At 37.7% G+C, this 25,582-nt stretch overlaps 1 long non-coding RNA gene across 1 annotated transcript in view; it reads left to right on the forward strand.

Moving 5' to 3' along the window:
- LOC108543182 (uncharacterized) overlaps positions 1-22,881 on the forward strand; it is a 106,916-nt gene extending 84,035 nt beyond the window's left edge. Inside the window, exon 3 of the long non-coding RNA XR_001889507.1 lies at positions 21,476-22,881. This is a non-coding gene — a long non-coding RNA (uncharacterized LOC108543182). The remainder of the gene's footprint in view (positions 1-21,475) is intronic.
- Positions 22,882-25,582: the final 2,701 nt, after the last annotated feature.

Consider the following 25,582-nt stretch of genomic DNA (forward strand, 5'->3'; position numbering starts at 1 on the left):
TTCCTTGAGCTGCTGTGAGCTCCACCCAGTTCGAGCTTCCCAGCGGCTTTGTTTACCTACTTAAGCCTCAGCAATGGCAGGCGCCCCTCCCCCAGCCTCGCTGCTGCCTTGCGGTTAGATCGCAGACTGCTGTGCTAGCAATGAGGGAGGCTCCGTGGCCGTGGGACCCTCCTGGCCAGGTGTGGGTATAATCTCCTGGTGTGCCCGTTTGCTTAAAGTGCAGTATTGGGGTGGGAATTACCCGATTTTCCAGGTGTTGTGTGTCTCAGTTCCCCTGGCTAGGAAAAGGGATTCCCTTCCCCCTTGTGCTTCCCAGGTGAGGCAATGCCTCGCCCTGCTTCAGCTCTCGCTGGTCGGGCTGCAGCAGGTGACCAGCACCGATTGTCCGGCACTCCTCAGTGAGATGACCCCAATACCTCAGTTGAAAATGCAGAAATCACCGGTCTTCTGTGTCGCTCGCGCTGGGAGTTGGAAACTGAAGCTGTTCCTATTCGGCCGTCTTGCTCCGCCCCCCGAGATTGTGTATTTCTTTACTTGATGGGCCCATGAGACTGTCTTATGAGTTTGGGAATCATAGCTGGACAGACATTGAAGGAAGAGACAACTACCATTGGTGGTGCGTGCTAGTTGGGAGGCTGAGGCAGGAGAATCACTTGAACCTAGGAGGCAGAGGTTGCAGTGAGCCAAGATTGCACCACTGCACTCCAACATGGATGGCAGAGCGAGAGTCTGTTTCAAAGAAAAAAAAGAGAGAGAGAGAGAAGAAAACACCTTATGTGGTTGGGAATCATAGCTGGATATACATCAAAAGAACAGACAACTACTGTGAGAAGAAAACAAATATATTTGTAAGGTGGAAGGGATGAGAGAAATTGAAAATACAAGTACTGTGTTGGCGTCTGAGTTCTAGGCAAGATTCAAAGGACAGGAACTGCTGGGGTACATGGCTACATATGGGTGGCAGTGCTAGTGGCAAATGGACAAAGGTTTCTAGTCCGCATTATGAACATAATTTTCCTCCTGGAATTTTTAAGGAAAGTGAAAGAAAAATTTACATTGTTTTAGTTACTCTTGGAGGTTAGGCTGATATTTTCTGAATGTAGTACTGAGTTTGGACTGGACTATTTAATACATTTTAATGTATACATTTCTATTTGCCTCAAGTATGTATTGGTGATCTTTTGGGATCAGAGTTACATTTTGCTGGTTATAATTAAATCCGAGCTCTTCTTCCTCCTCATCAATTTTCAAAAACCAAACTGCCGAGTTAGCTTTATCGACACCAACCTGAGCACTAGGGAGATTGATTTAAACTATCTTGTAGTAATGAGAAGAAAATGTGAATTTTTGTCAAAAGGAATAAAAATAGATGAGTAAGATAATAATGGAGGTCCTGTCTAACAAAGACCTGGAGATAAATAAATACTAAAAGCAATTTTCATGAACAAAATGAATGGACATTTGTGGTTCCTTTTATCTTTTCCTCTTTTCTCCCTCCAACAAAATCCATTTCAGAAGTGAGCACTGAAAGGAGTGGTTGATCTTTAAGTTAGCCCACATGTCTTATGTAACAAAACACAGGCCATCAACCATCTAATGGGATTTTCCTTAATCTTTCAAAGCAAATGCTTTTTAGAGAAAGCTTCTAGATTTCAGTTACTGTGTGTTAGCTAAAAAAACTGGAAATTGCTGTAGCGTACAGGAAGAGAGGACCTGGTCTCTAGTTAAGTGATAGAGAATTCTTGTACAATTAAGTATCTTTCTCTCTTTTTTCTTCCCTCCTTTTTCTTTCTCTTTTTCTTCCTTCCCTCCTGCTTTTTCTTCCTTTCTCTCTCCCTTCTTTTCCCTTTTGTTTTGTTTCAACTTTTCCCCACAAATTGTAACTAAATTATCCTATCAGAAATTAGATTTTTTAAAAAAAGAAAGAGATGCTGTTTGAATCTCTGGGCAATGTTTGGACAATGCCATTGATAGAGAAAATCTGCTTTAGACATATGCTTTAAATTTTTGAATATTCTAGAGTCCTTGTCAAGGGCAGTTTTGACTCTGTCCCCTCATTCTCCCAGAGGACATTTGACTATGTCTGAGGACATATTGGGTTGTCATGACTGAAATGGGGAGATGCTCCTAGCACGTGCTGAGTAGAGGCTGCTAAACATCTGCAATGCACAGAAAAGCACCCCCATAACAAAAAGTTATTCAGCCCAAAATGCCAGTGGTGCTGAGGTTACAAAACTGTTGGCTGGGTGTGGTGGCTCACGCCTGTAACCCCAGCACTTTGGGAGGCCGAGGCAAGCAGATCACCTGAGGTTGGGAGTTTGAGACCAGCCTGACCAACATGGTTTGAAACCCTGTCTCTACTAAAAATACAAAAATTTCTGGGCATGGTGGTGCATGCCTGTAATCCCAGCTACTTGGGAGGCTGAGGCAGGAGAATCGCTTGAACCTGGGAGGCAGAGGTTGCGGTGAGCCAAGATGGCACCACTGCAACGAGTGAAACTCCATCTAAAAACAAAAAACAAAAACAAGCAAAGTAAAAATGAAGAAGGAACTGTTTCAGAGATTTCTTTAAGTATTCCTGGATCTTCACTTTAGGCACAGAAGTTACAAAGTGCATTAGGAAGTTTAAATAAACATGATAGCTAACATTGAGTTCTTGCTATACTGCAGGCATTGTTCTAATACTTGCAATTCTCATAATACTTCTATGCAGTAGAAACAAGTAGCTCCATTTTACGGATTAGAAAACTGAAAAAGGAAAACTTAAGTAACTGGGCAAAGAACATGTAGGTATTAAGAATTGTAGCCTTGATTCTTGATTCTTGAAGAAGCACAAAGAGATGGGTTTGGAGCATAGAGTTTGTTTGAATTGCCACCTCTACTTCCGAAATTCATTGACTCATGTGAACAAAATTACCTTTTTATCCATTGTATTTGTGGAAATATTCAAAGTTATATACTTTGGTGTTTACGTTGAACACACAATTCTGACTACTATTAATTTAGTGATACATAATACTTGTGGATAATTTAGGCTACAGAAAAATATCAATGCAAATATTTTTTCCAAACCCTGAAATATTCGACGTGAAAGATGGAAATGATTATGAATTATGAATTCTTCTCTATCGTTACAGTTAATAGTTTTATTTATATTTATTTTATTTTATTTTTTATTTTTTGAGACGGAGTCTCGCTCTGTCGCCCAGGCTGGAGTGCAGTGGCCGGATCTCAGCTCACTGCAAGCTCCGCCTCCTGGCTTCACGCCATTCTCCTGCCTCAGCCTCCCGAGTAGCTGGGACTACAGGCGCCCGCCACCTCGCCCGGCTAGTTTTTTGTACTTTTTAGTAGAGACGGGGTTTCACCGTGTTAGCCAGGATGGCCTCAATCTCCTGACCTCGTGATCCGCCCGTCTCGGCCTCCCAAAGTGCTGGGATTACAGGCTTGAGCCACCGTGCCCGGCCTATAGTTTTTATGTTTATACTAAAGCCACATGCATTCTTACTGCTCTCATTAACTTTAAGACTTATGGAGAAAAAAGCCCTCAAGTTGGAGGGACAATTTCTTGTTTTCATTATTTCCCTCTAAGAGGCCAACAGGATTATTGCTCAGTGGTTGTGTGGGCAGCTTAGGTCGTAGGGCAAGGTCCCACATAGGGAAAGGCAGCCCATTATTTTTGGCCCAGTGTCTAAGAATATGGATCTTGAAGAGTTCAACATAAGAAAAACATCATTCAGGGTGTTTTCAGGGAAACAGACCAAGCAGAGGGATCTAGGCCTTGTTCTCAGAAAGACTTCTTTGACTGTTTTGATGTTTTCAAGTTGAGACTATCGTTTTCCTGTGTGATTTTCCTTGGAAAAAAGAAATGTCCATGGAGATGGAGAAGTTGGATGAGTGGATGAGCAATTGACAAATAGATGGGATGTGAATGCCACAAAAACAAATCTGGTTGTAATTAATTCCTGAGAATTCCAGAAAGCACTACAGCTATCATCAATATGAAACTCTGGACTAAAAGCTCTGACACCAGATGCTCCTCTGTTTCCTTTAAAAAAGTCAACTCACATTTCTCTGAGTCTCTTTGATTCATTTCGGCTGAAGAAGACCCAGAATTTGATATAAAACAAAGACACTTGTCCCTGAATCAGCACTGTGAAACCTGAATAAATACAAAAGACAGCTGATTCACTTTCTCTCAGTCACATTTTTTTTTAAAGTAAACTCCAACTGATGTGTTCTTCCACCCAAAGGTGTCATATTCAATCCTTAAACTAAAAGGTGAAAAATGTAATTCACAACCCATCAGCTTTCTAAATCACAACCCCACCACTCCACATGGACATAAAAACTGATAAAAGCCTACAACAAGAAACTGTCTGCAGATGTTTAACTTCATTGTATTCAGGTTAGTCATTTGCCAACAAAGTCAGATTGTCCACATTGCTATCTGCTTCCAATTCCCTGCCCTGCCACAGTATCTCTTACGTTCTGTTAGGAAAAGCAGTAAAGATGTCTCCCTGACACTAGGAGGGTGAACATAATCGCCTGAGAGCCGACTATCACTAGCTTAACCTCAGGAAGGATTACAACGTACTTCACTCAGTTCACCTCTCTCTCTCCCTTTTAACTGAATTGTTAACATGTTCCTGTTTCTAGTGTTGGGCCTCAGAAACTGATACCCTAAAATATGGCACTTTGACATGCTGAACTGAAGGAGCCTCAAGGTCTCCCTGACCTTCTCCCCTTCCTATCTCCCAAAGCACAGGATAAATTTGTTCTCTGAAGTTTCCTTATCTGCCGAAAGTCTGGACCCACCAAAGAAGAAAACAATTACCTTAGGTTTTCCCAGAGTTTCCATTAACTCATCTCCTATCACAGGAAGGAAGACTGAAATCTGTCAACACACCTGGACAGACTTTTGTCACAAACCATTGTCCACTCTGCAGGCCCAACAGACTTTGTCCCAGGCCATTGTATGTTCTTCAAGCCCAGTGAATTCCCCTAAAAATTGTTTTCTGTTCCCATAAAGTTACCTATACGTCTCCATTTCCCTTTCCCCTAAGATGTAGGGTATGTAAACACCTCTACCCCACGGGGTATGAGGCAATCACTCTGTGTTTCTCCCTCGTGGATGCTAGTAATTTGTATGGGCTACTAATCTGCCTTTTGCCAGCTGATTTTCAGTGAACCTTCAGAGAGTGGAAGGGAAGTTCTCCTTTGGCCACTATGCTACGCATATTGAAAGATTGCAGTGAATTCGACTAGTCATTATTCCAGAGCACTAAACTCAGCTAACCTGGAGGGCATGGAGTGGTAAATAAAGAAGTTGAAAGAGGAAAAAGAAATCACACTAACGTATCTGGTGTTCGTTAATTTAAGGAGCCATTGAACAGCGTGAACAGTATCATTCTTATCATCACCTCTTTTGTAGGTGTCATAGGCAACTCTGTAGGTAAGTTTCTCTAATCACATAAAAAGGAAATTGAACTATATTTGTGTTTTATGCATTAACCTTTTGTAAGGTTTATATATGACCCCACCCATTTCTTTTAAACAAGAGTTAACTCACCTCACAAATAAACTTTTTTCTTGTGCCTAAAATTTTCTTAAAAGTACACAAGATATTGAATAATATTGAGTGGTTAGAACAGTAATGCCATTGTGCTGAGAAAGAGAAGAATGGCAGAGGGTGGGGTGGTGCTAAAGGAGAGTTTACTGATTTTTTTTAATATTTAGAGCTTTTAAACTAAAGACAGATTGTTTAAAGTTTGCAAATCAATTTGAAATGCATTTAATAAGAAGCCCTTTGAACATAGGTGATGGTTTGTTTGTTCAGCTAGGATCTGGAAATGCTTCTTCCCATTCCTGACAGTCCAGATAACAGGTTTGCCTGGATTCTGCACATCCCGTTCTGCTCTCCCTGACAGGCCACAGAAAGATCTAATCAGAGCTAGCTTTACCTGATCAGTTCTGAGATTGTCAGGGTGTACCTGGTGAAGGCTGGAGGGTTTCCCACAAAGCTGGAACTTGTCTTCTACCCACGAATGATTTAACTGATTCCCACATGACCTTCTTCCCCTCTAAGAAAAGGAAGACAGAGGAAGCAAAAGGGCAAGGTTGTAGATCACCTCATGGAGCAGTGACTTTTATATGTCTTGCTGATTATTGTTATATCCTCAGTAGCAAGGTCAGTGCCTAGTACACCACAGGCATGTCATAACAATTTGTTAAATAAAATCAATGTAATCCTTACAATAATACTGGGAGAAATGAATTAACCCCAACTTACTAAGGAAGTTCCAGTGAGTGGAAAAAATGGGATTTGAAAGTAGGCCTAGATCTTTCTACTACATTACATGTCTTATTAGAAACCCCTCCTCATCCCCCACCAAATTCAAGTTATTTCAAGAGATCTATTGAATACAGAGTTTTCCTTTTCTTTTTTTGTTTTTTTGGTTTTTTTTTTTTTTTTTTTTGAGACGGAGTCTTGCTCTGTTGCCCAGGCTAGAATACAGTGGTGCGATCTCCGCTCACTGCAACCTCAACCTCCTGGGTTCAAGTGATTCTCATGCCTCAACCTCCCAAGTACCTGGGATTATAGGCACCCACCATCACGCCCCACTAATTTTTGTATTTTTAGTAGAGACGGGGGTTTCACCATCTTGGACAGGCTGGTCTCGAACTCCTGGCCTCATGATCCACCCACCTCGGCCTCTCAAGGTGCTGGGATTACAGGCATAAGCCACCACACCTGGCCAATTGAATATAGTTTTTCTATGCCACAGATTAAGTGATCTTTGGGCAAAATGTGCAGATAATCCACCGCAGGCTAAAGTGGCCAACCAAATAACCTGGGTTTTAATAGACACTTTAGAAAGCCTCCTGCTTAACTTCCCACCCGATGAGGAAGCAAATGTATATTAGGACTTTACACAATGCCTGGCACACAGTTAAGTGCTTAGAAATATTCATTCTTCACAATGCAAGGAGCTCATGGTAGACTGTGGTCTCAGCCTTGGGCAGAGCACTTTCACTTACTATGTTACAACTTTATATGGTGTTCTATTCTAAGAAGGAATAGTTCTCCCTTGAAATGTAAACACCATGAAATCAGGGACTTTGTTCTATTCAATAATGTATTCCTAGTGCTAGAGGAGGATCTTCAACATGGCAGATGCTGAAAAAAGTCTGTATTTTAAATGTATGGATAAATGAATAAACCATTGTTGGAAAGGTATTAAAAACAGTACCTTATAAGAAGCAGTAGTTCTTAAGAAATGGATTGGGAATTCAGAGGAAGAGCTGGTACCCTAGCATGGCAGGTGGTCCCTAGAGGAGTCATTTGAAGTCATGTGGTAGATGAATGGTTCCCAAGCTGTGGTCTGGATCCTCTGTGAGAGCAGCCTTGGTCTGGCCCAAATGACATGTGTAGGATAAGCTTATACCTGCACAAAATTTATGGACAGTGTAAGGAAAGGTAAGCCAATGTTGGAAATACACCAATCACATTTTGAAAAGATAAGATGGTTTGTGGTGTCCCTCCTCTTCCTCTGTCTCTCACTCCCACTCTACAAAGATCCTTGATTTGTAGCCAATCAGTCCTTATCTCTGCAGCATGAATTTGTACAAAATCAGGTCATCAAGGAATCCAGAACATGAAAATTAAGAAGAAAATTGTATGCCAACTGACCTTATGCCCAGATGGGGATAATATTTTGGCAGCTAATTCTTACATGAGAAAACAAAATGGAGAAGTAGAAAAAAATGTAATACCTTTGATTTTTTAAAAGAGATAAAATAGCTTTGTGTTATCTCCTATAACCTTTATAAATCCTTCACTGGGTGCAAGCTTCTTACCGAATCTCTGACAAACATGTCACATAACACAAAACCACCAGGTTTCATGACGAAAGAAGAAAAGCATCCAGTGCACTCCAAGCCCACCCCCACCTTGATACTACTTGTTCACAAAAGATGGGTTGTGGCTCTTGGGTATGTGTTGATCAAAGTTCCAGTCATGCTGACCGAAAGGGTGTTCTGTTTTCAAAGTGATTATTGAGCCACTTTAAAAATACTTTAACTTGTGGGTTTGTCTCATTCTATTTGAGTCCAGATTTCACAATAATGTAATGAAGCAAGCCCTGTGGTACTGCCTGTGTCATCTTAGTTTATCAGGAAACCACAACATTGCACATCTTTTCCAAGTGCCTTTTTTTTTTTTTTTTTGGTTTATTTGGCCACCATAGCCATGTTCAGAGCTGTTTGCACTCTTCCTGGTTTGGTGCTTGGCCTGGGTTCCAGGGTTGAAGAGCCACTGCATCAACTCTACAAGGTTCTGAGTCTCCCTTGGCACCTTTAGAACTGCCTGCTCTCTGTTTCTGCTGTCAGGTTTCAGGCACTCTTGTGCTCTTCGAGTAATCAAGGTTTACAAAGAGCTGTGAAATATTTGTTGCACTTTTCTCTCTGCTTCAATGGGTATTTTATGTGAACTGTAAACTTGGGAAACATAAAAAGAAAAAATTAAAAAGAAATATGTAGACTCCGTAAGAATCAGAAAAAAAAAAAAAACAAAACCCACGAACAATGTTTCGGTGAGTACACTGTGAATATAGAATGCATTTAGCGAATTTGATATGTTCTTTATATTTCTTTATGATTTGTTCCTGTTGGGGTGACTGAACATTTATTTAAACTTTAGATATGATTTTCACGTTATGTAAGCACTTGACTACTTTACTTTTAGAATTTTTTAACCAACTTGAAAAAGTACTTAGTTATACTAAAAGTGTATTTTAAAAGGTATCAGTTGTTTCTTTTAGGAACATCCATTTCTTTTTATCTCTACTTTTATCCTTTTTTAAATCAATTTTTATTTTAAGTTCTGGGGTACATGTGAGGGATGTGCAGGTTTGTTACACAGGTAAACGCATGCCATGGTGGTTTGCACAGATCAACCCATCCCCTAGGTATTAAGCCCAGCATCCCTTAGCTGTTCTTCCTGACGCTCTCCCTCCCCTGCCCCCACCATCAGGCCCCAGTGTGTGTTGTTGCCCTCCTAGGTGTCCATGTGTTCTCATCGAGGAACATCAACTTCTAAAATTTTCAGAATATTTATAGCCCACAAAATGTCAAGGACCTGAATTTCCATTCATGATTTTATAATAATTACATTTTAAAAATAATTTTAAAATGCTGTAATTCTAGATATTTAATATTTCTGATGTACTTTATAAAATTGAATTCAGAAATTTACAGATTATTCTTCTTATCTAATTTCTATTAATGATGAAATAATCAAATTACCCACATTGTGATTGGGAAACAAAAACACTAAGGACGTAAATAATATCTACCGTACACAACATTTTAAAGAACAATTGTTAAGCATGTAATGCGACAGAAAGAAACCCAGACTGAGTTGCAGAAGATGGGAGTCTTCTGTGTGATCCCAGGAAAGTCACCTGACCTCTCTGAACTTGAATCATTCATATTATTTCACTTTTTGCCATACCTGCATAAACATATATATTTTTTTAAAATCAAATCTGGGAAACACCTAGCTAGATGACTTTGTTGTATTATTTTTCAAATAATTTCTTTAATTGACAAAAAAATTGTATCTATATGTGGTATACGAATGATGTTTTGAGAGAGAGAGAGATAGTATAATGAATAAATCAAGTTAATTAACATATGCATCACCTCACATACTTATTTTTCTGAGGTAAGAACATTGAAAATATACTCTCAGCAATTTTTCAAGTATGCAAGTACTTCTCAAGTACAGAGGTATGGTGTACAGCAGACCTCTAGAACTTATTCTTCCTGTCTCATTGATTTGTACCCTTTGACCAACATCTCCCTATTCTCTTCTCCACTTCCCTACCCCGGTAAACACATTATACTTTCTGCTTTTATGTATCCTACTTTTTAGATTCCACATATAAATGATATCATTCAACCCTTGTCTTTCTGTGCCCAGTTTATTTCACTTAACACAGTGTCTTTCAAGTTCACATGTTGTCACAAATAACAGCTTTTATTCTTTTTCAAGGCTGAGTAATATTCCATTATGTCTAAATACATTTTCTTTTTTTTTTTTAAATAGGGCATATCATTTTCTTTTAATTTTTAATTTTTGTGAGTACATAGTAGGTGTATTTATTTATGGGGTATATGAGATATTTTGATACAGGCATGCAATGCATAGTAATCACATCAGGGTAAATGGAGTATCCATTACCTCAAGCCTTTGTGTTATAAACAGTCTAATTATACTCTTTTGGTTATTTAAAAATGTACAACTAAATTTTTTTTACTATAGTCACCCTGTTGTGCTATCAAATACTAGGTCTTATTCATTCTTATTTAAATACCACATTTTTCTTTATCCATTCATTTGTTGATGGACACTTAGGTTGATACCAAATCTTAGCTATTGTGAATAGCTCTGCAATGAACTATCTCTTTGATATACTGATTTCATTTCCTTTGGATATATATAATCAGAAGTGGAATTGCTGAATCATATGGTAGTTCTAATTTTAATTTTTTGAGGAACCCTAATACAGGTTTTAATAATAGCTGTACTAATTTACATTCCCACCAGCAATATACAGGGTTTCCCTTTTTTTCACATTTTCACCAGCACTTGCTATCTTTCATCATTTTGATAATAGCCATTCTAACAGATGTGAGATAATATCTCATTGTGTTTTAATTTGCATTTTTCTGATCACCAGTGATGTTGAGCATTTTTTTCATATACCTGTTGGCCATTGTATGTCTTCTTTTGAGAAATGTCTATTCAGTTTTTTTTGGGGGGGTGCTAGATGAACTTTAATGTTCATACTTATTTTATATATATCCAAAGAAAGTCAGCCATGAAGATGGGCACCCAACTCTATAAATCTGTGGTTTTCCTCTTTTTAAAATCACTTTCTATGAAGTTGTGGGGTAGATATAATGAAGCAGCAGTTCTTTTTTCCAGTTTTGATCTGACTAGATAAACAATCCACTCTTGCATAATCAAAAAACATTTTTTCCACAACATTTATCTCACACTCAGAGAAGATATAAGTGACTAAATGAAACAAGTTATATACCAAAGGGAAAATCTTTGTTCTTTTGTCTATTCAGGAAAGCCATATATTTTTTAGCTGACCAATTTCTTTCTCAGAGTTCATATTAGTTCGTATGAAATCCATGCTGGGTTTAATCTTACTTAGCTTGTAAGTGTGGTTCTTCATCCCTCTCTTTTCTTGATGTTACTTGTGGCTCACAGCACGTAAAGTTCCTTAGGATGTCTTAAATTCTTGAGATTTCTGGACACCTTTTTTGATGTTTGAAATGGAAATGTTGACTTGTTTCTGTGAAGAGGGAAAGCAGTCACTGCAAGTCATCTATCTATCTATCTATCTATCTATCTATCTATCTATCTATCTGTCTATCGATACATATCTATATACACACATATATTTAAAAAATAAATCTGGAAGTTGCCAAAGGAAGTTATGAGAATGTTGAAAAGCGAGAGAAATACCCTGCAGAAAACCTAAATTTCAAAAAGGCGGGGATAAGGAAACCTCAGACATTCCAGAAGTTTTACATGACACCCAACAGTTTTTTATATTTTTATTTTGACCAACCCATCTGCTATTTTGAGGTACTAATTTTTTTTTTTTTTGGCAATGCTGTTGACATACTGTCTTTCATATAAATTTACAGCTTTTACCCTTTTTAGAAATATGTTCCTTTTAAATTCCCTTAAAACTTGAGTCACTGGATGGAGGTAGAGCAGGATAGAAGAGGGGAGGAGATGGGAACGGAAAGGGTGCTATTGATGAAGTGCTGCGGCAGAGTCAATGAAAGTCAGCCATGGAGACGGGGGCCTGGTTCTTCTAATGATCCACTTCACCAGCAGGCAGGCTCTACTGCTTTTTCCACTCCTAAAATGGCCATTTTAGAAAGAAGTGGTACTATGAAGACATTGCATAAACAAAGGTTATTATACAGAGAGACAGAGAGAGAGAGAGAGAGAGCATCAGAGAATGGAACCCACCTTAGGGCTAACAATTAAATTAGAGTGGGATCTTGACATTAATATTTTTTAAAAACTCCTAAGATGATTTAATGTGTAACTAGGCTTGTGAACCATAGATATAAAATTGAGACTGATACTTAGCTGTTTTTATTTTATTATCACACCTGTGATGCCAGCACTTTGGGAGGCTGAGGCAGGAGGATCACTTGAGGCCAGGAGTTCGAAACTAGCCTGGGCAACATAGGGAGACTCAGACTCTGCAAAAAATAATATTAAAAAAAATTAGTCAGGCATGATGGTGCACACTAGTAGACCTAGCTATTTGGGAGGCTGAGGAGGATCATTTGAGGCCAGGAGTTTGAGGTTACTGTGAGCTATAATTGTGCCACTATATTCTAGCCTGGGTAATGGAGTGAGACCTCGTCTCTACAGAGAGAGAGAAAGAGAGAGAGAGAGAGATTAATAAACAACCCTGAGCTACCCCATCTTCTAATTCTGTCATATCTTGTGCACTGTTTTCTTCTTCCAAATGAGGTTAGCATTCTGGGATCATAATATCTAAGAGAAAAACAGACCTCTGGAGAGAGATGTATTATAAAGAAATTGAAAATTTTATTTTATAACCTGGGTAAAATTAATTAATTAACTTGAAGTATGGTTACATTCCTTACTTGAAGAAGGGTATCTCTCCTATGGAAAGGTAAAATTTAATGATTAAATATAGGAAAAGTAAATCTTGAAATTCAGAAATAAGACAAGGATGCCTGTTATCAAAGCTTCCATTACACATTGTTCAGAGGCCATAGTCATTAGAGGAAGGCAAGAAAAACTAGTTATAAGTAATCCAAAGAAATAAATAAAACTACCAGTGCTCATATACCAAAATCCACAAAGATCTACTGACAAATTATTAGAATTAATTGCAGAATACAACATGATTGCAGGATATAATATCAAAATAAAAAAAAAAAAAAACCCACATTGCTATCCTTCGTACTAGTGGCAAAGAGTGAACATTTAGTTTTTTAAAATGGCATTTACTATAGCTTTAAAAATCCCAAAACCTTAGGAACAAGCCTAACACACGTTGGGCTGGAAATTTATAAACAAACTTACAAAACTCTATTTAAAGGCAATTACAAACACTTCAGTAAACAGAGATTTAAAAAACATTTATGGGAACACACCATATTATATACATGTTGTATTTTCCCAAATCAATCTACAAATTCAACCACTCCATTTAAAAATTCTGTAGAGAGTATGTGATAACCCAATTTAAAAATACATATAAAAATAACAAATGTCTAAGAAGAAGCAGCATATTAGAGGGACTTGCAATAACATAACTGAAAATTTATTATACAATTCCAGCAATTAAATAGAAGAGACAAATACATGAATAGAATAGAGTAGAATTAAATGACAGGGGTGGCATTGCTGACTAGTGGTAAAGAATATGCAATGCAATGTATGATACTAGAACAATTGGTTGTCTATGTGAAACAGAAGAGAATTGAATATTTTCTACGCATAGAATTCAATTGCAAGTAGATTAAATGCAAAAAAAAAGCTTTAAAATTTCTATTAAATGCAAAAGCAAAGCTTTAAAATTTCTAGGGGAAATATTAGAGAATATGTTTATAACTCAAGGATTTTAAAGAAAACATAAAAAACTCAAAGAAAACAAAATGGATAATATAAAGAATTTAAATTTTTGTACATTGAAAGACTGTATAAATAAAAGATAAAGACAATCCACAGACTTTGAAGGTGTATTTGCAATGCATATAATTAACAAAAAATTAGTGTCCAGAATATATGAAGAACTTCTTCCTTCAATAAGGAAAAAAAATTTAAAAGAACGTCAACAGGTAATTCACTGAAAAGGAAAGTCAAATAGACAATAAATGCACAAAAATATTCTCAGCTTACTAAAAATCAGAAAAATACAAATGAGATGCTACTTCATGCATCTGCCACATTCGATGATACAAAATGTGGCAGGTAGGTGAAGTAATGGACACTCCTCATCTGCTGGAAGGAACATAATTGGTTCATCCACTGAAAAGAAATGTGGCACTACCTACCAAAATAAAAGATGCATATTTTTTATGGCCCAGCAATTTTATTCTGAAAATCTCATGTATTCACACTACACACACACACACACACACACACACACAGAGGAAGATTTATATAGGATTGTCTGCAATAGGAAAATTTTTTAACAACCCAAATTCCTTCCAGAGGAAAAAGAAAAGATAATTAGCAGTTAAAATGAAAAAAATGACAGCAATAGTTTTATCCCAGGGGTGGGGATGATTTTACCTTCCCCAAAGGACAACTGGCAATGTCTAGGGACATTTTTGGTTGTTACTACTCGGGGGGGATTGGGCAGGAAGTATTACTGGCACCTTGTGATCGTGCAGGTGGAGGCCAAGGTTGCTATTAAATTTCCTATGATACACAGAACTCTTCACAACAAAGAAGTATCTGATCCAAAATGTCAATAATGCTAAGGTTGAGAAACCCTAAATTAGAGCTACAATCAACATGAATTAATATGATAAAGTGAAGATCATTTATTTTTTTCTGTGATAAATTGTGCTTTTGGCATTGTACTTAAGGACTTTTCACCTAACTCAAAGCCTCTTGTATTTCTTTTAAACATTTTAGTTTCATATTTTACCATTTCATTTTGTTCAAAATATTTACTAATATCCATTGAGACTTCCATTTTGATGCATATGATGCATAGGTTTAATTTCTAAATATTCAGGAGTTTTACAGATATCTTTCTGTTTTATTTCTAGTTTACTTTGGTTGTGGTCAGATAACATAATTTAAATGATTTAAAATTTTTCAACTTTTAAAGTTTTTTTTTTTGTTTTGTTTTGTTTTTTTTTGTTTTTTTTTTTTTTTACAGGGGTCCAGGATATGGTTTATCTTAAAGAGTAATTTATTTATAAAACATATATGTATCTTATATGTCTTGCTATTGTTGGGTAGAGTGATTGGTTAAATGTGATTCAGGTCAAGTTGGTCAATAGTGTTGGGTCTTCCATAAATCTATATTTACTAATTTTATTTCTATAAAATGTTCTATTGACTACTGAGTTGAAGTCTCCAACTATAATTGTGGGTGTGCTAATTTCTCCTTACAATTCTACGCACTTTTGTTTTATGTATTTTGAAGCTCTATTTGTAGGTACATGCACATTTAGGGCTGATATCTTCTTAGTGAGTTAGCCATTTTGTCATTATTTTATATTCCTCCTTATCTCTAGAAATATTCCTTATTCTACAGTTTACTTTGATATTAACATAGCTCCTCCAGCTTTCTTTTGATTAACATTCACATTGTATATCCTTTTCCATCCTTTTACTTTTAACTTATATTTGTATCATTATGCTAAAAATGGGTTTCTGATAGACAGCATATAGCTTGGTCTTTTTTTTTCTTTTTGAGACAGAGTCTCGCTCTGTCACCCAGGCTGGAGTGCAGTGGCACAATCTCTGCTCACTGCAAGCTCCACCTCCTGGGTTCATGCCATTCTCCTGCCTCAGCCTCCCAAGTAGCTGGGAGTACAGGCGTCAACCACCACGCCTGGCTAATTTTTTGTATTTTTAGTAGAGATGGGGTTTCGCTGTATTAGCCAGGATGGTCTCGATCTCCTGACCTTGTGATTCACCCACCTTGGCCTCCCAAAGTGCTGGGATTACAGGTGTGAGCCACGACGCCCCGCTGGTCTTTTTTTTTATCCAATAAGATAATTTGTGCCTTTTAACTGGTGTTTAAACCATTTACATTTAATGTATTTGTTGATACGGTTGAATGTAAGTCTAATCTATGATTATTTGTGTTTTGCTTATCCTCTCTGTTTTCTTCTGTTTCCTCCTTCCTGACTTCTTTTGGATTACATGAATATTTTTCAGTACTCAATTCCAATTTATTAACTGGTCTTTTGACTATATCACTGTGTTACTTTTCAATGGTTCAGTGGTTGTTCAAAGAATTACAATATACAGACTTAACTTTTCAAAGTCTATTTAGAATTCATATTTTACCACTTCAAGTAAAATGTAGAAACCTTGCAAGCATATTGAGTTCTTTAATCTCCCTTCTTTATGTTATAGTTTTTATATATCTTACATCTACATACATTGAGAACCCTGCAAAATAATGTTATAATTTTTGTTTTCATAATCATACATGTTTAAATATGTAAAAGCAGAAAATTAGTCTGTTTCTCAAGATATTTACCATTTATGATGCTTTTATTTCATTTGTGAAGTTTCAAGTTTCCCTCTGTTATCACTTTTCTCCAGCTTGAAAACCTTTCTTAAGCATTTTTTAAAACACGCCTGCTGATAATGAAGTCTCCTAGTTTTCCTTCATCTGAGAAGGCTTTTATTTTGCCTTTATTCCTGAACAATAATTTCAGAATTTTCAGTCCTTTTTTTCTGACACTTTAAAAATGTTGTTATACTCTCCTCTGCCCTCTAAAGTCTCTAATGAGAAATCAGCCATCTTTCAAATTGTTTTTCTCCATATGTAATGCGTCATGTTCTCCCTTTCTGGTGGCTTTCACATTTTTTTCTTTATCTTCAGTTCCCAAAAGTTTAAATTTCATGTATCTGGATATGGTTTTCTATGAGTTTATCTTGTTTGGGGTTTGCTGGGCTTCTTGAATATGTGAATGTATGCCTTTCACCATATTTGGGAAGTTTCTAGTAATTGTTTATGCAATATTTTTCTTCACTAATATTTTTCTCTTTTCTAATTATGACTCTAGTGACACAAACATTAGATATTTTCCCCAATGGTTCCTGAGGCTGTATTTATTTTATAAAGCTTTTTGCTCTCTGTTCTTGGAAAATTTGGAGGAAGTGAATAATTTTTGTTGACTTACCTGCTAATCCACTGACTCCTCCATCATCCCCATTATGTTACTGAGCCTGTCCAGCGAATTATTTCAGATATTATTGTTTTCAAATTCTATACTTTTTATTTGTTTCTTTTTTTATGCATACAAATAAATGTTTGGAAAAATACAAAAAAATTTCCATACATTTATTTAGTGTTCACTTTTACTTTTTGGGAGATAGTTAAAATAGTTGCTTAAAGTCTTTGTTTAAAACTTCTGTTTCTGAGATCATGAATACTACTATATTTTGGAAATTTTTCTAAATCTCTCTGTTTTTTAAAAATTTTATTTTAGAGACAAGGTCTCTCTCTGTCACTCAGGCTGGAGTGCAGTAGTGCAATCATAGCTCACTGCACCCTGGAAATCCTGTGCTCAAGTGATTGTCCTGCCTTAGCCTCCCACATAGCTGGGACTATAGGTGCATGCCACCATGCCCAGCTATTTTTTAAATTTTTTGTAGAGGTAAGGTCTTGCTTTATTGCCTAGGCTGACCTGGAACTCCTAGCCTCAAGAAATTCTCCTGCCTCGGCTGCTCAAAACGCGAGATTATGGGCGTGAGGCACCGTGTCTGGATGTTTCACTTCTTTGTTAAACAGCTAGTGTCTGAAAAAATTATTTCATTATGACATTCTTGGACATTCTGGAGTCAGTGATGTCCAGTAAAAAGACAGAGTTATAGTCAGGATTTCTATACAGTTCCCAAGTTATGTAGTCAGACATGCGTGTTCATTTGTTTTTCCATACTGGGAAAACCACAGCAGAATATCAGCTGTGTAGTCCACTATACCAGGAAACCCCATGATATAACTCTTTATCTTCACTTTTTTCTTGCTATTCATTTCTTGGCTCTGAATATTTACGAACCACCTGTAGTTATCTCCCCTTCTCTCAGTTCCTCTCAACCTTCTGCTCTCATTCCTCAGTAGTTTCATCAGTAGATTCCGTATTTGGGCCAGCTCTACTCAGAATGACTATCGGCATCAGCATCTTCTGGAAGCTTGTTAGAAATGCAAATTCTCAGGTACTCCCCCATAGCTACTGAATCAGAAATTCTGGGGGTGGGGCTCTGGAATCATCTTCAACAAGATTTCTCCATTATCATTTTGTGCACTAAAGTTTGAGAAGCACTAGTCTAGAAATTCATTAAGCTCATTTGACTGGTTGGGGGAAAACTGGGGAGGAGGTAAAATTTAGCAAGTGAAGGAGGGGCCAGAGTTGATGTCAACTGACAGAGAGGAGGGTGATCAGACACGACAACTCTCAAACAATAAGGAATGGGTATGGCAGGCACTGAAAAGCCAATGCAGCTGGTGAAGTGTGGGCCTAAGATTGGCTGTGAGATCTTTTAATGATGTCAGATGGTATGCACATAGGGCAAAGGAACATATTTGTGCACAGATTATTTCAGGAAGTTGCATAAGTATGTGCATGATCAATTTCACATTGTTTTTGTAGAGTAAGAAAGTGAGGAGTATTTTTTTCTGCATCTTATTGATAAATAGGAAAAATCTCTTAAGTGACCTGATTAAAGTGACATAGTAGCAGCGGAAGTTGAAACTCTAGTTAGAGCTGGAGCCTATCACACCGTTCAGTAACTTCAGTAACTGATAGGTGAGGCTAGACAACTCCTACTGTGAGTAATTTATCACCAACACTAATAACTCAAAAAATTGGGTAATAGAATACTGCTGTATTCATCTGGTAATACCTCCCTTGTCACCAAACTCAGAAATGATGACCCAGCAAATGGCAGCTGCAGAAACTGATTACTTGTTCAGATGATGTGAGTCCTGGGGGAGGTGAGTCTTCAAAACCTCCCTTTATGCATTCAGCACTTTTAGAAGTGCCTATTTTTTAGGAACAAAAGTTTTACTGTTTTCAGATACTGGTTCACAGTAAAATTGAAAATGCCGTTGTTAATCAATCCTAAATCCCTATAGAAATCTTGCCACAAACTTTGGAGTGATTTGTCATTCATTCACATTTTCAACAGGCAGAACAGACTTTGGCCCAAGGTGCTTAAGTGTAGCCTTGTTTATATAATAATTAAGCCTAAGATTTGAGTGTCAGCGTTGATAGGTAGTGTTAAGGTGGAGATAACAGTCTCTAAAGCCAAATTTTGCTGTTGAATGCAGCCTAATTTATCTTATTTTAATAGCTCCATTCATTTTGCTTTGGGAACCTTTCCATTTGGTTTTCTAATCATGATTTGCTGTGATTTGCAAGCTTAAAAGGTCTAAAAGTGAAAAGACTAAAAGAGATGGATTTGGAGATCTTGAGGTAGAGTTTCCCTAAAGCTGTTTACATGACTGCACAGTTATCATCCCAGATGTCAGAAATGAGAAAGCACCTCTTGCCATAGGAGATGGAAAAGGGGAAAAGGAACTGAAGAGAGGAGTTGAGGCAAGTTCCTTTGATAGGTCCCATGACTGATGTGGAGTGGATCAGGGAGTCTTTTTTCCAGAAGCGTAAGTAATAGGATATCCCATCATCTCCATGATGGGATTATGGAAAGCCAGGCATATGGGCTGGCTATTCTGGAAGATGCTCTCTGTGTGCTCTAGACCATAGCCAATGCTTTGATTAAAACAGGAGAACAACATCCAGACCTGGAGAAAGAGCTGGTCCTGCTAAGGAGGCAACCTGTCTCCAAAGCTCCAGGTAGGATGGATGGTCAGAACTGAGAAGGGAGACTTGGGTGAGAGCTCAAGGCTAATGGCAAGGCAGGGGGAGCTCTGCGTTTTGGTGACAATGACCAGGACTTGGGAGTAAAGTGCCATCCCAGGGAGGCCAACCTGAAGCCATCAGATTCTGACTGTATTCGGATAAGGATCTTAGATACAGAACCTCCCTTTTGTGTCAAACAACTCACTTTTTTCTTTCCTAGAGTCTCTCTCTCTCTCTCTCTCTCGCCAGATTTACCTACTACTGAGTAAAGAGAATAGAACCAGTCTGTGTTTCATTCCTTCAGGCAGGCGATTTGCAAGCCCTTGCCATATTTCCACCCCCGCCAGCTTACTCAGGTCTTCTCTTACACACTGGGCCTTGTATAATGCTCCAGTGTCTATGTACAGCCTGGACAACTCTTTTCTGTCCTGTGTGAATGCACCCTGCCCTTGCCACCCTCCTCAGTTTCCAGAAAAAAAGAACAGGCAGATGAATGGAGGGTCAGGCACCCCTAAGCTGGCACTAGGAAATCTCAATACCATGTCACTTTCTGCCTTTGAATTTACCTTGTGTGCATCTCTACCCGGGAAAATATGTCATTTTATGCTTTATGTTAACCAGGTGGTAGAAGATTGTGTGTATGTTGCGGGGAAATTCTTCCTAATTTTTCACTCCTGCTGCCTTCATGGCCAAACCCTATTATTCTGTTGTGGCTGACTAGTGCAGGATTCTGGAGTAATAAATAATTTGTTTCAGTCCCTCTTATATTTTCGGACAAATTCTCTATCAGGTTTTGCTACCCCTGTTAAGGCATTAATCTGAAGTGTTGCCTGCTGACGCTAGCAACTGTTGGTATAACCTGTTACTACTTACAGGAAAATCCAAGAGAAAAGACATTAGATTCAAAGGGTTCCCCTCCAATTTCTTTTTGTATCACCAGTGCCAAAGCAGCTTATAGCATAACTTGGCTGCAAAGAAGAAGTGAGGAGACCAGATTTCATTATCATCAAATAAAAAGAGCCATCTGGGAAATCTTGGTGTCCTTAGCAAGCCGTCATTGACACCTCTCCAGCCTTCTCTTCCAAAGCCAAGTCTTCCTTGGTATTGTTATCATGTGTAAAAACAGTTGGTTTTCCTCCTTTGAGGATGCTGTGTGTGCCAAGCACAGAGAGAATTCAGAAGGCAGCCATGTACCAGGCTGCCTCGCAGTGGGGGTGTGCTGGATAGTTATCAGGTGTTTCATCACATTCCCACACAGTCCTCAAAGAAGTTTTGGAAGCATTTTCATCCACTGGGGCATGATAATGAGGAAGGGAGTTCTCCTGGCCTGTAGCACATATCTCCTCAAATTCGTCATCACCATCAAAAGGTTTTCATTTACACCTTTATGCATCTAGTGCTTTGGAGTAACTGTGCAACTGGAAAACATTGGGGGTGAAACACTTTTTGGGTGTGAAAACCAGAGAATTTCCTTGGTTTGCATTGTTTTCTGTATCCCTTTAATGCTGCAACTTGGATAGTTACGTGCCTGAAAGGGGGTTACAGAGTTCCAGAAATTAAGTTACCAGATGTGATTTTAAAGTATAATATAAAAATAACCTGACATCAGCATTACATCTATGGCAGGAATGCTGTCAGAGAACGCTATGTTAGAAACACTCTCCTTAAATGTGTTTCTCTGTAACTAGTCACTAAAATTGGCAGTGATTTCCTGTGCAATGTAGGATTTCTCTGTTTCGCCTTTAATCTCTAAAATCGGTTTCTAAAATAATGTCACTTGTGGGTGAATGTGGGCCGCCGCTGTAGAATTAAATACCCTTCTGTTTCCTTTCAGGGAATCGGCAAGACAATCACCTACAAACACTGGACCAGATCTCCCTGGAGTTGAGATTTATTAGGGCAGCTCCCTATGGAGCCAGCAAATCTCAGATCTCTGGCAAATGGACCATGTGCAGACTGAGAAATGTCACCATCGCACGTTCACACATTCACAGAAGCTCTGTCTGATTATCATTTAAGTCTTTTGGGATGAGCCTTTCTTTCCAATGCTAGTAGGTCAGATTGCCCTTATGAACTATGATATTGAGAGCCTTTAAAAATTAGTCTTTAGGAGTCCTGAAATGCTCACTTCTCTTATAGCCTGCCTCAGTTACTTCTTTTGTTTCCTTTTGTCCAACGACTTAGGTTGAAACCCACAGTAATTTTTGTGGAAATTACAGTGTCTTCTAAGTCGATGGGAACAACTGGTTTTCTCTGCTTCCCCACTGCTCAAAAATCAGAGAGAGCTCAGTTCTCAGTGTTTTTGTTTTCTTCTGAAAACTTATGTAATTCAATTAAGAAAGGATTCAGAGGCAATAGAGGATAGAAGCGACTTTACGTAGAGAGAAAATGAAAGGTTAAGGTGAGGAGGAAAACTCTATGAGAGTGAAAATAGAACTATCTGGAATTACATCACATGACGTGCCCCTTTCACTGAGTGATCTTTGGCACTTAAGTAAAAATAAAACGGCAGGTTGAGCATTGTTGTCCACTATGTTAGGTTTTCCTAACCCTGACATATTTCCATTATCAGTTTTTCAAAGTGTCAGAAACTCTCCAGAATAGACTGCAGGATGCCTTTCTTTTTCTTCAAAGATATAGTGTGGAAAATATGGGTTTAAGGTAATGAGAATTTCTGTTGGAATGCAAATATATCATCTATGAAGAATAATAATCTCTTAAACCATTGTTACCCTAGAAAACAATAGTGTATCAGATTGCAGTACTTAGCTAACAGAATTCTAGGAGAATGGGATGAAGGAAAGGTCAACTTTGAAGAATGTTCGGTGTTCAGTTTATGATGGGTTGACTTGATGGACTGTTATTTTGGACAGGTGAAAGAGAATAAGGGTGATCCTTGGGAAGAGAAGCAAGAAGGAAAGGAGAATATACTGAAGATACTTATTTACTAAAAATTTTGCTGAGAGCTTTCTCTTGTCATTTTAGGTGAATGTACGAATGGAAGTCTTAAATCATTCAGCACAGGAAAAATCTGAAAATACAGAACTAACAGTACAAATTTCATTTTGCTCAACTGGTTGTGCATTTATTCTAAATTAAAAATAGACAGACAGGGCCATCCTTGACTCCTGACCCAGTGAATTGTGTTAGACAATCTGCAGAGACATGAGGGTCTACTTTTCTATTCAAAACTAAGGAGGATTTTGGAGACAATCCTTCTTGTGAATAGAGCAAATAATTTAGCTCCTAAGCATCCATCTAAAAAAATAAAATAAAATAAAATAAAAATAAAGCAACAGTAGCTTTCAGTGGTTATTTAATAGATTTACACTTATGAGATAAAGCCAATGTGATGATGTCTGTGATTGTTTGTTGGTCTAATTTAAAGGTTACATACTTTTGGCATTTCAGTATTTGTCCACAGTCTACAAAATTCTTTACAGCAAATCTTCAGAGAAAAGGACAGGGGAGAGGTGAAAACAAAAAAAAAAGATCAATTTTCGCATGTTATCATCAGGTTTGGTGGCAAAGAATGTTAAAAAATCTCAGCAAAAGTGTAATTTGGGATAAACAGCAGATTCAATTTAATCATATTTTCTGTTTCCCCAATAGGAGAGATAATGAAGGGTTGGCTGTTGATGTTAGTCAATTGACAACACTTATTATTTCTGTGCAGTGAAGTGTTTCATGAGGAAATGCTGAATAGGTAGACAAAGAAAATGAAATGTCCTTTGATGAAAAGACTAACACAATACAATCAACAGTAGAAATTGATAAGTTTAAGAACAATCTTCCCACCAAAATCAATAAAAAAGGACTGTGTAGTATTTTATTTTTTAAATAATTTGTCTAGATCATCTGGTTAAGTCTGAAGTTATGAAAACACTGTACCTAGAAAGTGATTCTTTTTTGTTATAAATGGTAGCTATACAGTGGTTGAGACAGTATGGAAGATGGGAATTTTGTAGTAGGCAAGAAAGATGAGAACACTATTAGTCCTATGAATTGTAGAACTTGTTGCAAGCATGCAATCTTTCAACAAATTCATTGAAAATATTTCAATGAAATCCATACAAAACTCATAAGATGTGTCAACTTGAAAAGTTTCATTGTCAGATTGGTTTTAGATGTCTGACTTAACTGTAAATTGAAAGAGAATCTTGTTAATTGTACTCTGTCTCACCAGACAGACAAAAGCAAAATATGTCATAATGTAATTGAGGCCTCATTTCTTTCATCCAGGAACTTTGGACTTCCATTTTTTAAATGTTGAAATTGAAATGACTTTCATTAATTTTGTGTGCCTTATAATAACACCATCCAACCCTCACTTAGAAACTGAGACACTTCCAACTTAAAAGCTACATTTAGGCAAACGGTGGAGCAACATTTTTGGGGACTCAAGTATTTAAAGGTACTTCCTTACAATTCTTCAGTGTCTCCTCATAGTAAACATGCAGCTAATTTCCTGTTCTCTCCCAAGTGTAAAATATTAGTCACTCACTTAGCTGTTCCCTTTGGACCAGAGGACCCGTCTCATTTAGATGAGTCATTTCGTGAGGCTCTGAAGCAAGTTGGTGGTGAAAGAAACTATTCTAAAAGGGAGTTTGTCAGCATGGTTTGCACAGCTAATTGATGATGGCAAATCTTAGTACCTTAAGGAGGCAGATACTTGAGTAAAGTGAGCAAAATGGGGCTTTCAAATCTACTGTGTTCAAAATATTTTTCCAACACACTTCCTATAATTACTTTTTTTTTTAAAAGACATCATTAAGATTCTGTATAGAAATAAAACACTTTCTGATTTTTGACTTGACTCTCTGATATAATCTAAAACATCTAGAATATCATGGTACATTTAATGTAAGTAAGTCTTGTCGGACCTATGGCTAAAGAGCCAGGCCCATCCATCCATGAATATTTTATGGCAAATTTTACTATAGAATAAAGATACTTAAAAGAAAAGCAATAATACAAATGTGTGGGCAGAAGATCCTCTTAACTCAGTGTAAAATAGTGATAACATGGAATATCCTAAAATAGGATAACATGAGAAAAGAGAGGGTTTGCTTCCAAGAATTCTCTCTCTCTCTCTCTCTCTCTCTCTCTCTCTCTCTCACACACACACACACACACACACACACACACACACACACAATGGATTAAATAGGACCAGAATAGGAGAACTTACTTTTTCCAAAGTATGAGAATCCTTCAATTTCCTCAAGTTCTTTCCCTCTATAACAGTCTCTTTCAGACTGTTTTTCTTCTGCAATAGTTCTCTTTAGTAGCCTCTCTACAGTACTGATGCAGACAAACTGATGGCTAAGTAAGGTTGGTCTTTGGTGTTCCCATTCCTATCCTCATTAGCACCATATGTTTCAGTTTGGCACCATCTTTTCCAGGCTTTCTTGCTGTCTCCACTGATAAGACTTCTTGTTTATTTGTTGCCTTCTTTCAACCCTGACATCTTCACCTCAAGCAGCATTTTGCCCTTCTAACTTCCACCAAAGATGATCTGTTCTGTGCGTTGTCTCAAAGTCTTGATGGGTGACTGAGTCAAAGATATACACTTAATGAATTGTTGGTGCTAAGATTTTAAAAGACAGGTCACAGTGTGTTTCCATGCCTCTAATTGAAAAGGCCAGTTTGAGCCAATACCTTTTAATCCAAAGGATTAGCTCTAATTGTATTTGAAAGGCTCATGGTAGACAGATCTGTAGGTGAATGGGTCTTTGTTTCCTTAAAACATGTCTTCTAGGTGACTACCTACCTCACTTGTCTCAGGCAGGCTCTCCTCCTCTCACCTAGTCCCGTACCTCACATGGAACCCTGCTAGAATGTTTGGAATACATCTTCAGTGCTGGGGGTGGACTCCCCTCTGGTTCTCTATGATAGGAACTCTATTCTGGGGTTTCTCAAGAAGCATGACTCAGTGCTG

This window comes from Rhinopithecus bieti, unplaced genomic scaffold (genome assembly GCF_001698545.2).
Source record: "Rhinopithecus bieti isolate Rb0 unplaced genomic scaffold, ASM169854v2 scaffold_23918, whole genome shotgun sequence".
NCBI lineage: Eukaryota > Metazoa > Chordata > Mammalia > Primates > Cercopithecidae > Rhinopithecus > Rhinopithecus bieti.